Source organism: Protopterus annectens, chromosome 8.part0 (assembly GCF_019279795.1).
Source record: "Protopterus annectens isolate FY-2018-M chromosome 8.part0, PAN1.0, whole genome shotgun sequence".
Taxonomy (NCBI): domain Eukaryota; kingdom Metazoa; phylum Chordata; order Ceratodontiformes; family Protopteridae; genus Protopterus; species Protopterus annectens.
The window spans coordinates 1,688,478,729-1,688,490,805 of NC_056741.1; the positions used below are offsets into that span (position 1 = coordinate 1,688,478,729).

Genomic DNA, 12,077 nt, shown 5'->3' on the forward strand with positions numbered 1-12,077 from the left:
AGGGTAATTGAAGTCACCTAGTATGATGGTGTTTGGTGATACATTTATCCCTCTAGTGTTTTCAGGAAGGCCATGTGAGTTTCCTGAGTTTGTGAGGGTGGCCTGTAACATGCTACAATTTGCAGAGCAGTCTTGCCTATGGTTAATTGCACCTGGATGGTCTCCGATGCATCGTGTGTTGCCACCAGTCTTGAGGTGTGGGTGTCCTTGATGAATATGGATACCCCTCCTTTCTTGGTATTGTCCGGATTTTGGGGCGGAACGCATGATATGAGGTAAAACCTGATAGCGCTGGGGTGCTCTCAGGAGCCTTGAACCAGGTTTCTGTCACAGCACAGACATCGATGTTCTCCATACTGAGAAGGGCCTCGAGTGCGTGCATTTTGAGATTTAGACTTCTGGCATTGAGCAGCATTACCCTTAGTTTTTTCCTTTTTGTGTTCTAGGGTGGTAGGTTTAGAATTTGAGCCTTGCCTAAAAAGGCACTATGGGGTGGCAAGAGCCTTTGCCAATATCCAGAATCCTAGGGGTGACAGGTGCAAGCCGTCCCTTGCGAAGCAGCGTGGCTTGTCCAGCATGTCATCCCAGGCAGACAGATACTGGATCCCCTTTGAATGACACCAGTGTTTAAGCCAATTGTTAAAGCTGATCATCTTATCTCTGTATTGTGGCATCATTCTTGGTGAAGGTAGGATACTGATCAAGGTCAGGGTCATACCTGCCTGGGCTACATAATCAGAGATCTCCTCAATGTCTCTTTTCATGTAGTCCAAGGAGGTACGTCTCAGGTCGTTTACACCAGCGTGGACAATGACCGAGTCATATTTGTACCTGCTGTTGAGAGACCTGAGTGCTTGCGTTATGTGGCGGATTCTAGCACCCGACAGGCAGCTTACTGTGACCTTCTCCTTACTCAGTCTGGTGAGCGGGACATCAGTGTGTCTGACTATGGAGTCACCAATGACTAGTGTGTCTGGCATTGTGTTTGGCCTTAAGGGCTGTGACTGTTTGACACTCTGACTGTGAGGTCTATGTGTTGCGGGTGTTGTGTTCTGAGGTGGTGGTTGTTTGGGTGTCTGCTTTGGTGGCCTCTGCTGTTTTGGTAGATTTTTGATCAGAGCCTCCGAGTATGTCTTTGTGTGTTTATGTGTATGATTTGAGGTTGTAATGGTACTATGTGAGACTGGGTCTATAGTGTGTGTGGTAACCTTCTCCTCCTGACTGGTCTTGCCAGTCCTATGTTGAGAGAGCTCAGCCTCCAGTTTGGCCGTATAGTTGCATCTCTCGCATGTATTTGTGTTTTGTGGGAGGAGGAAAGGGTTGTTCAGGTACATGAGGCAATTGAAACATTGCCTCAATATTCCCAGGTTCACCAGCTGAGCAGGAGAGGACACTAGCAACTGATCCCTCGACATGCTAGAAGGGTAGACGAAAAACTTTAAAAAAGATTCCGGGGGACGTGGGTGACCGAGAAATGGGGGGTTGCCTTTTTGGGGTACTATCTATGACAAGAGTGCCGTATCAAGGTAATAAGTACTGTAGGAGCAAGTGCTAGGTTTAATAGATAGAGAATAGTCTACTTGGAGTCAAGTAGAGTTGATCTTTTTAGTTATAGGATACGCTGATTTGATCAGTAGTATAGTTCGAGGAAGGTAGTTTTAGATTTCTGCTTCTATGCAGATTGTTCATCCACAAATTTGGTCTATTACAGTTTTTGTACTGTGGTAGAACTAATAGGTTGGTTAGTGAATGCATGCAGGAACATATTAGACACATCAGGAATGGTGTTGAAACAAATGCCCTAGCGAAACATATTACTACTGCAGGAACACAGCATATATATATATATATATATATATATATATATATATATATATATATATATTTTTTTTTTTTAGAACTAATAGATGTAGATGAAATGGGAGGTAATATTAAGATAAGAGGAGAAGCATGCGAACAGAAGTGGATTCTGTATTTTCATGCTGATAGAGCACCTGACCTGGTATCAGTGAGGCTATATCTTTGAAACCATTTCTGTATACCCGTCCCTTTAAACACTAGAGTTGTATTAATGTTTTTAACAATTGAATGTGTTAGCTCTTTCCTAATTGGATGTGTTTTATTTTAAATGTGAATATTTCTTATTGTGTAGTTGTCTGATGAAGAGGGCTTGTACCTTGAATGCACTTACCAGTTGTTTTTGTTTTATTAAAGCTTTTACTAGCCTACCTGGGACCGAGCATTGCTTTATTTTGTTTATTCTTGCTTGTACTACTGCAAGGACCCATTGCCTAGTTGCATTTTTACATTTGTAAAATATGCAGTAGACAGTTTCCTGGTGTGTCAGGTTATGGGTGCAGTCAGGGTGTACAAGAAGACTTGCTATTTTTTGTGCTGTAAGATGATTTTCCAGTTTTATGTAGCAGGTGTTGGTACTCAAGTTTGTAGTAAACTGGAAATGGAGTTTAATTCAGGGTGTCGAATAACTCCGTGTACTAAATCATTGTCAGAAGCGCATGCTGAAATGTTTATGACTGGGAGATATGCACGGATCTCTTATCTAAGAGAGTAAAACTCTGGACGTTGGCTGCCTTCGTGTTGTAGAGAGGAGCTAGGAATGCTGTGTGGAGGGAAAGCTATCATTTTGATGAATCCAATTTTTTTTTTAAGTTAGAATGAGTTGTTGCCAGTTATTTGTAATGAGGAAGAGAACTGTAGAGAGAGATAAGGAAGAAAAAAAATTCTGTTAGTAAAATTTCATAAATGGTCTGCAGTTAACTGTTTATCATAAAGAAGAGTAGCTGTGTGTGTGTCTGTGTATGTCTGGTGATTTTGCAAGTTAACTTGCTTAAGCCACTGTTAACAGAAATATGTGTATTTGTAAGTTAGCAACTGTGATAAGTGGTGGAAAGGTATTTTCTAAAACTGAGGTAATATTTGCTTATTCACAAGTATTGCTTGGTGAAGATTTGCAAAAACTCTTAATAGTTAGTACACATAAAGGATAGTATGTGCATAATAGATTGACTTTGTGTGAGTTTTACACTTCTAATATTGCAGAATCTAATGAAAATATGCTGAGCAATTTTATTGTCATATTGTACCTATCTAATTTATATCTCTGGAAGCACAGAGATTGAATACTTCAGTAACTTGAAAATGTGCTGCTGAACATAGCAAAGTGTGGTCTAACAGTAATTAATTACAATGCAAGTTTATGAAGGTAGGTTGAATATTTGGAGCTATTTATGTCTTAGGTAAGCAATTAATCACTCTTTGGCTGAGGGTAATGATCACACTTCTTTGTACTGACCCTCCTTCTCTGTACAAGAGTTGCAAGCATATTCCTTGGTTTGGTAAACTACTGCAGCAAGTTTGAACCCAACTACACCTTTGTAGAGGATGTTAACGGGACAATCCCAGTGTTTAAAATTTGGGTTTGAGTTTAAGCTGACCAATGTAACACCCACTTTAATGTCGTCACTTAAATTCCCACCCACAGTGTCATGATTTTACTTTGAACATCCTGTGATTCTACAGTTCCAGTTTTGTTTTAGTCCTCATTGTGAACGCATCCTTGGATTTGCATTCCTCCTTAATACTCAGCAGTTTACTACTTCCTACCCTGTCACTTTCTGCAAAAATAATTAAATATTGAGATACTATGATTACCCAATTTTATGTTCACTGGATGTTCACATATCTTCTTTTTAGCCGAAGTTTAAAACCATTAACTCACTTTTTTCCTGTCTACTTGTGATCCCGTTCAGTATACTACAGAAAGGCAGCTTGTATAAAGCTGGACAAAACTGAAGACTTTATGAAGACAGATACTGAGTGCCTGTCTTCCATTTCATTTACAGACTCCTGCCTCCTAAATGCAAAACTAAAGTGTGCATCATTTGTGCTAGTAAACTGGGTCCACAAAATGTTTATTTATTTTAATGTTGTTGTTGAGTCTTTCGGCTTTTCCCGGTTAGGGGTCGCCACAGCGGAACTCCGGTCCGCTAATGGATTGGTAGTTGATTTTTACGTGCTGAGTTACCAGCCCTGACGCACAACCTTCAACAAAGGTACGCCCATTCACGCATGTCTCCACGCAGAAGACGCTCTAGCTGAGAATCAAACTGGACAGCGTCTTACTGTGAGGCGACAACGCTACCGCAGCACCACCACCGCGGGTGTTTATTTATTTTAATGTATATCACTGAAAACATGGGCAGATGTATAGCTAAAAGGCTATAAAAGTTTAGTTTGTGTCACTGCAAATCAGCCAGTAGCTATGCCCACAACAGGTGTAAAGTTTGTTTGTGTCTTTCGGCTTTTCCCGGTTAGGGGTCACCACAGTGGAACTCCGGTCTGCTAATGATTGGGAGTAGAGTTTTATGTGCTGGCTTGCCGGGCCTAACGTACAACCTTCAACGAAGGAACGCCAATTCACGCATGTCGCCACACAGAAGATGCTCTGAGAATCGAACGGGCAACGTCTAACTGTGAGGCGACAAAGCTACCGCAGCACCACCACCACAGTATCCACAACAGGTAAAGTAAGGCTCGTTTACTGTTCCTATAGCCATTTTGCAATAACGGTGCTTGCTGATGAAACAATAGCAGCAAGGAACTTAGAAGGGTCTGAGTCGTCATTAATAACACCGTTAATGCTCCAGACTTGTTTGCATTCAACACATTTTGGTTCTCAACATTTTGGCTGAAGTGTTCTGTACAAAGAAAAATAAGATTCAAAATCAGACTCTTTTTTTTTACTTTAATGCAATCTGCTTTACAAAGTTAATAAAACAAGTTTTGCATCTATATGCATTTTCTAAGTAATTTGAAGTATAAAACTGCATCAGCGGTTTTCTTGCAAATATAAAACATGATGAGGACTGAGCAAAAGTCATGGATGTACTGAAAAAAACATTTAATTTCAGAATAAACGGAAACAGTATGATGAAAACATCTGCAATGATATGCAAGACTAAAGTACTTGCTATTTCTTTTAATTTTGCTTCTCCTACTTTTGCATTACACAAGCTTTTTGTATTTGTGTATTTTATTACAATTGTTGGTAAATTTCTAGTAAAAAAAAATCTTTAAAATTTCAAATGGTACCATTTCAGTGTAATGATCGGTTTTGCACACAGCAGCTTGCAGCTCCCTTCTTGTTTGTGGTTTCCATAGCAATGGTTGCCGGCAAAACAGCAGCAAGGAATTGTGAGTGTATTTTGCCTTTAAAAAGTAAGTCTGGAGCATTATTAACATCAAGCTAATGTTGCCACTTTTTTTTTTATTATTATTATTATTAATGGCCTTTGACCTAACAAATAATAGGTCTAGTAACAGGAAAATGCAAGAACACTTAATTGCATAATGAAAAAGCAGGAGAATACTTTTATTAAAACAATCATCGAGCACTTTCAAATCCTTGCATACTTTCTGATGATATATGTAAAGAAATGCAAGATGTCATGAAAGCACTATTTGTTTTAATAAAATGTTCTTCTGTGTTTGGATTGTACATGTCTTTCTAATATAATGCATTTTTATCACAACTGTAGCTGTATAAGTGCATGACTATTACTGATGCCATTTTCCAGCACTTCAGATGTTGCAGCATATTCCTTTAGGGAAGCAAAGTTGGTAATGGAAGGCATTTGTATGATAACACCAGTGGCAGAGTACTTAAATAAATATGCAGAACACTTATCTTCTGGGATGTGATTGCACAGTGTTGCTTGTCTGGCATACCTCTCAACCTCTTAGCACAAGAAATCTGGACAAAGCCTAAAATAATGGGTAGACAAAGGCCCAAAAATAGGGAGAGATTTTGAATAGTTCTCTTGTAAACTTAGAAAGTTCATAGAATAACAGGGTTTGTGTAAGCATGCTTTTTCTGAAGGATAGGAAGATGAAACTCAAATCTGTCATTATTTAGTTACTTCAATCCTCAATGATTTGCAAGAAAACCACACATTTGTGCAAAGTAGATCAAAAATAGGAGACAAAAATCTCACAACCTGTGAAAATCTGGACAGTTGAGAGGTTTGTCTTTGATAATGTATTTTTTTGTCATGGGCTAGGAACGAGATGCAGTGAATGTATAATTAATTACTTTACCAGTAAATGACTGTGTTTGCACTTAGAGTAGCTACCATTTCAAGTACACAAACTGGGTCAGTTTTTTAATGGAAATAACAGTAGGCAGGACAAACCATATACACAACCAGTGGAAAGCACACTACTTCATCTTTTTAACAAATAAAAGCTCATTCTTACAGAGTTTGAGTTATTTCTGTTTTTTCATCTAATATTAAGATATTTCAGGTACAGATTGTTTTATACAACCATTAGGGGAAACTTGGGAAATAAATTTTCTCCTAAATTGTCAAGCTATTTTTAAGTCCCCTGCCGGAATGCAATTGCTTAAATAAGGACAGTCTATAGTAAAAGAGGAACAGCTGTTAACCCTTGTTTACAACTTGTGTTAAATTGTCATTTTTTTCATATGCCAAAATATGAAGAAAGATTAATTTCAATGTGTTTTTGTTAATGCTCAAGTTTTAGGTATGAAAGGGTACTTTTATAACTACTAAAATTCAAAAAGAAATATGCAGTCTAGTCTGCAGTGTAGAACAAGTTACATAAACTGGTGTAATACAGTTCTGTGTCTACTAACAGTGGATCTGCAGTTTCTCTTCTTGTCTGCTGCTTTGTATATTAGTATATTCCTGACAATTCACTGGGAATATTTATAAAATGTTTCCCTTTAAATAGTTGTCTGGCCCTAAAAATAAACTCCTGCTATAAGTACAGTCTTCTCACGTCAAAAATGGAAGATACTGTAGTATTTCATACATTACCTTAAATTCTTCAGAGTAAAGCCTCTGAATTTGGAATTGCATGTATTCTATAAAAATATCTTCAGTGTATGTGTGCATGTCATTGTGTGGGATACCTCTGCATGTTGAACTGTATTTATTGTTGGGAAAAAAAATGCCTTGTGTGCCTGTATGTGTGTTTGGGGTTGAGAGAGTTTGTATGTGTGTGTATATAGTCTTCTAGAGATGCTCACCTGTCAGTAGCTTATGATACACTTGCTCAAAAAAAATGTGCTCTAACCCCCATTAGTTCAGTCCCCTCTTCCTACATAGACCTCCTCCCAATACCATATCCTACATAGCTCTGCAAAAACCTAAACTTGAAACCTAAACTGCCCACCCAATTCTCAACCTGACTCCTTGCCCCCTTACCGTAAACCTCCTCTGCACACTACCAAAACCTAAAGTCTATGATCACTCTCTAAACCCCCACTAAACCTAAGCCTAAAAAGTCCTACCCCCATCTAAACGTAATTCTCCAATCACTCTGTAAATCTAAAACTCTCTTCATGCTCCCTAACCCTAAAACTCTCTTCCCATTTCCTAATCCTAAGCCACCTCTCCTGCTCTCTAATCCTAAAACCTCCCTCTCGCTCCTCTATCTCCACAGCTGCTTGCCCAGACTCATAGTCGAGTGTGTGCTTGAACAACATGCTAGCTGAGTTACAATGTACTCAAGTCCCTAGCTTCAAGACAGTGGCTTTCAAGTGTGTGGGACTTGCGCATCTATAGCACCCATGTGTGTGTGTGTGTGTGTGTGTGTGTGTGTGTGTGTGTGTGTGTGTGCGCGCGCGCGTTCATTCAAAAAATTTTTGTAATCAAAAATGTTTACACAAGGCAAACTGTATTCATTGTTCATTGCAGTGTAAAATACTAACAAGCAATCAAGCAATCCTAAACTTTTTGAAACATTCCCATGAATTGGCAATAGTCCTATCTTATCCTCATGTGCATATCCCATGGAAATAAATCATAGGTTCATAGGTAGGTACTAGGCTATCGGCCCTGGGGCCTGTACAAGCCCAGCCAAAAATGTACCCTGGCTTTTGCCACCCAAGAAAATTATTTTCCTGTGCCACTGTCGAGCAGAGCCACAGAGGTGATCCCCGGGGTGAATTTCCTATTTCCCATCCAATCATCAAGATTTTTCTTGAAGAGTGCTAATGAGGAGCTTTGTTTGATATAGATAGGTAGTTTATTCCAGAGTATGTGAAGTCTCTGGGACAGGAATCTGTCCCTCCGGCATGTTTTGTTTATTGTGGTGACAAGGTTTAGGTCCCTAGAACGTGTAGCTCGGAGGTACTGGGATTTCTTTAAGTGGAGCATGTCCAACAGCTCTGGGTTTGACATAGCTTTGTATGTTAGGCAGAGATCACCTCTGAGTAGGCGATATGTGGCAGAGTAAAGCTGGAGTTTTCTGAGACTGTCTGCGTAGGGCATCTGTTTGAGGCCAGTAATCCTCTTTGTGAGGTATTTCTGCGGCCTTTCCAGTTGTTGTAGATGTCTTGTGAGGTACATACCAAAAGGGGCGTTGTACTCTATAATGGGTCTAATGAGTGATGAGTAGAGGGGAACAATGACCTCTTTTTTTCTGGATGAGAAACCTTTTGTGATGAGGTGTGCCACGTAGAAGGATTTCCTGACTACTGTGGCGATGTGGTTATCAAAGGAGAGACTACTGTCCACCTGTGTCCCAAGGTCTCTTATCACACTTTACTACCGCCTATGTTGTAGTTCGTGGGTACAGAGTTTTTACCAAAGGGGATGACAATGCACTTTTTGGCATTGAGCTTAAGGCAATGGCTTTGACACCAGGCATCTGTCTCAGTGAGGCCCTTTTGTAGGATGTTCACATCGTTAGGAGTTTTGATTATGGCTCCTAGTTTGCAGTCATCTGCAAACTTTGTTAGCCAAAGAACTTCTGTGTTAGCCTGTACTTCAGAGAAGTAGATACCAAACAGGAGAGGACCCAGGACTGAACCCTGTGGTACTTCACTTGTCACTGGTCTGAAGTCGGATTTGGAGTCTGCTACTTTCGCAGTGTGGGTTCTGTCAGTGAGCCATTTGGCAACCCATCTTGTGACATAGGGATTTATACCTAGTTTAGTGAGTTTATCTATAATTCCAGAGTGGGGGATGGTGTCAAAAGCCTTGGCGAGATCTAGATAGGCTGTGTGAACCACCTTACCCTCATCTACGGCTTTGGTGACTGCTTCAAAGAAGTCTATCAGGTTTAGGAGACATGATCTGCCTTTTACAAATCTGAACTGTGCAGGCTCCAGAGTTTGGAGATTACCAATGTCTTTGTTTATATGTTCCATGATGATATGTTCCATGTCCTTGCAGACCAGGCTCGTCAGGCTAATGGGGCGGTAGTTCCCAGGGTCCATGGTGGCTCCCCCCTTGTGGAGTGAGATAACCGTTGCTGTGCGTCATTCAGCAGGCACAAAGCCAGAGGTGAGGCTATGATTGAACATGGTACTTAGGTGGGGGTGCCAGTTCATTCTGTAGTTCGTGTAGAATGCAGCCTGGGATATTGTCATATCCCATGGATGCTGTGTTCTTGGCTTTGGAGAGTGTGTTTTTTACCTGTGCAGCCGTAATTACAGGAATTTTGCATTCTTTCAGAATAGAGATGGGCTCTTTAGGGGGTGATAGGTTCAATGCTAACTTTATCTCCCTATCTGCCAGGATGTTGGCAATATCAGTTGGACCTGTATATTTAGTGCCATTGTGCTGTAACTCAGAGCAGATCTGAGTGTTGCCATTGAGATTCTTGACATAGCTATAGAATGCTTTGTGGTTGTCTTTAGAATCAGTGGTGATTTTGTTTTCATAACTAGTTTTGCAGGATTTTATCAGTGATCGCAGCTTCTTACTAAGGCTGACCAGGGAGCTCCTCCACTCGTGGGATTTTACTCTCTTTTGCAACAGTTTCTTCCTTCTGTTGTACAGTTTGTTTATGGCAGGGGACCACCAGACTGGCTTCCTTTTTTTGGAGGATAGCGTCTTGGTTCTGTTTGGGATAGCACAATCCATGCACTCATGCAAGTGCTTATAAAGTGCAATTGTGTAGGATTCAGTAGTCGTAACTGTATTGTCCATCTGCATGGGTGTCATGAAGTTCACCACTTCTGTCTTAAGAAGCATGAAGTTGGCTTTGGAGAAATTTTTTACCATGGTTTCCTTAATGGAGGGTGGGAGCAGGATATGAATATCTAGGGTAATTAGCTTATGGTCGGATCGGACCAATGAGGCGTTGACTTCAGGTGTGGAACACTGGTCACTCCTGTTGGTAATGACTAGATCTAGGATATTGTTGCCCCTGGTGGGGGTGTGGATAAGTTGATCCAGGACATTGGAGTTTATGAATTCCAGAAAGCGTTGAGCGAAGGAGTTGGTACATGAGTAGTTTTCCCAGTTAATGGTGGGGTAGTTGAAATCGCCCATTATTAGGGTGTTGGGTTGAACCCTAATATTTTCCAGTACTTCAAGAAAAGAGGAGTGGGAATCCTGGTGCATGGTGGGTGATCTGTAGCAAGCTATAATTTGGATTGCAGTTTTGCCCAGAGTTAGTTGCACTTGGATAACCTCGGCTGCATTATGCTGAGCAACTAGCCTGGAGGTGTGGATATCCTTAATGAATATGGACACACCTCCGCCATTGGTGTCCAGGTTACATGGCCGAAAAGTATGGTATGAGTTATAGCCTGGTAGTGCAGGGGTGCTCTCTGGAGCCTTGAATCAGGTCTCAGTCACTGCATAGATATCGATGTTCTCCATTTTAAGGAGTGCCTCGAGTGAGTGCATTTTGAGATTTATACTTGCATTGAGTAGCATCACCCTCGGTTTTTGCCTGCCTGTTCCTGTTACAGTGGTGAATTTGTCATTTGAACCTTGCCTAAAAAAGAAACTATAGGGGCGGCAAGAACCTTAGCCAGTATCCGGAATCCCAGGGGTGACAGGTGCAGGCCATCTCTGGCAAAGCATCGTGGTCCGTCGACCATGTCATCCCAGGCAGACAGATACTGGATCTCTTTAGAATGGCACCAGAAGCTTAGACAATTGTTGAAGTTAATCATTTTGTCCTTGTACTGCGGCATCATTCTGGGTGATGGCAGAATGCTACTCGGGGTTAGGGTCATACCTGCCTGGGCTACAAGATCGGAGAGCTCTTCCATGTCTCTTTTCATGTAGTCCAGTGAGGTACGTCTCAGGTCGTTCACACCAACATGGACAATGAACGAGTCATATTTGTACTTGTTGTGGAGTGACCTGAGTGCGTGGGTTATTTGGCGGATCTTGGCACCCGACAGGCAGCTGACAGTAACCTTCTCCTGGTTTAGCCTGGTGAGTGGGACATCAGTGTGCCTGACTATAGAGACACCTATGACTAGTGTGTTGGGTATGTTGTTTTGCCTTATTGGCTGTGGTTGAGTGACACACTGAGTCTGCGGGCTGTGTGTCATTTGGGCTGTGTTGGGGGGGTGGACGTTGCTTGCATTTCTGATTTGGAGGTCTCTGTTGCTTGAGCAGATTATTATTGAGAGCCTCCGCAAATGTTTTTCTGTTTCTATGTATGAATTTTGGTGGTGTAGATTTAGTGAGACTATGTGATGAGTGTGGTGTGGTGCAAGTGTTTACCTTCTCCTCTTGACTGTGAAGTTCAGTCTTGATTGGAGATAGCTTTACCTCCAGTTTGGCTAGATAAGTGCATCTCTCACAGGTTGTAGTGTTGGGTGGTAGGAGGAGAGGGTTGTCTGTGTACATGAGGCAATTTCTACATTGCCCCAAGATGCCCAGATTCATCAGATAGACAGGAGAGAACACTCGAAGCTGACCCTTGGCCATGCCTGAATAAAAAACTATTTTCCTTTAAAAGGAAAGGGAATACAAGAGTTGTTTTTCTCTAAGCTAGTAAGGAAAGTAAGTACCCAAACTGTTTTCCTCTAGGTAATGAGGAAGGTTGAGCGCTGTAGTAATTAGTAGGTTATTTAGTGCTTACAAGTTCTGAACAAGTGCTGATCACGAATAAGCAAATTCAAGTGCTAAAACTAAGAATCTGTATCTGGACTAAACTAGTTACAGGAAAGGGGGGAAACAAGTGCAAATGTGGGCTTTTAAATCAGAAAGTTGAGAGAGATGGAAAAACTGCCCAAACAGTCAATAACTACAATTTCTGGGCCAGAACCACTCCTT

The 12,077-nt window shown here is 41.1% G+C and overlaps 1 protein-coding gene across 2 annotated transcripts in view; it reads left to right on the forward strand.

Annotated features, from left to right (window-relative positions):
• Window positions 1–12,077, forward strand: part of ZNRF1 (zinc and ring finger 1) — a 1,280,919-nt gene that overhangs the window by 199,646 nt on the left and 1,069,196 nt on the right. The window lies entirely within an intron of this gene.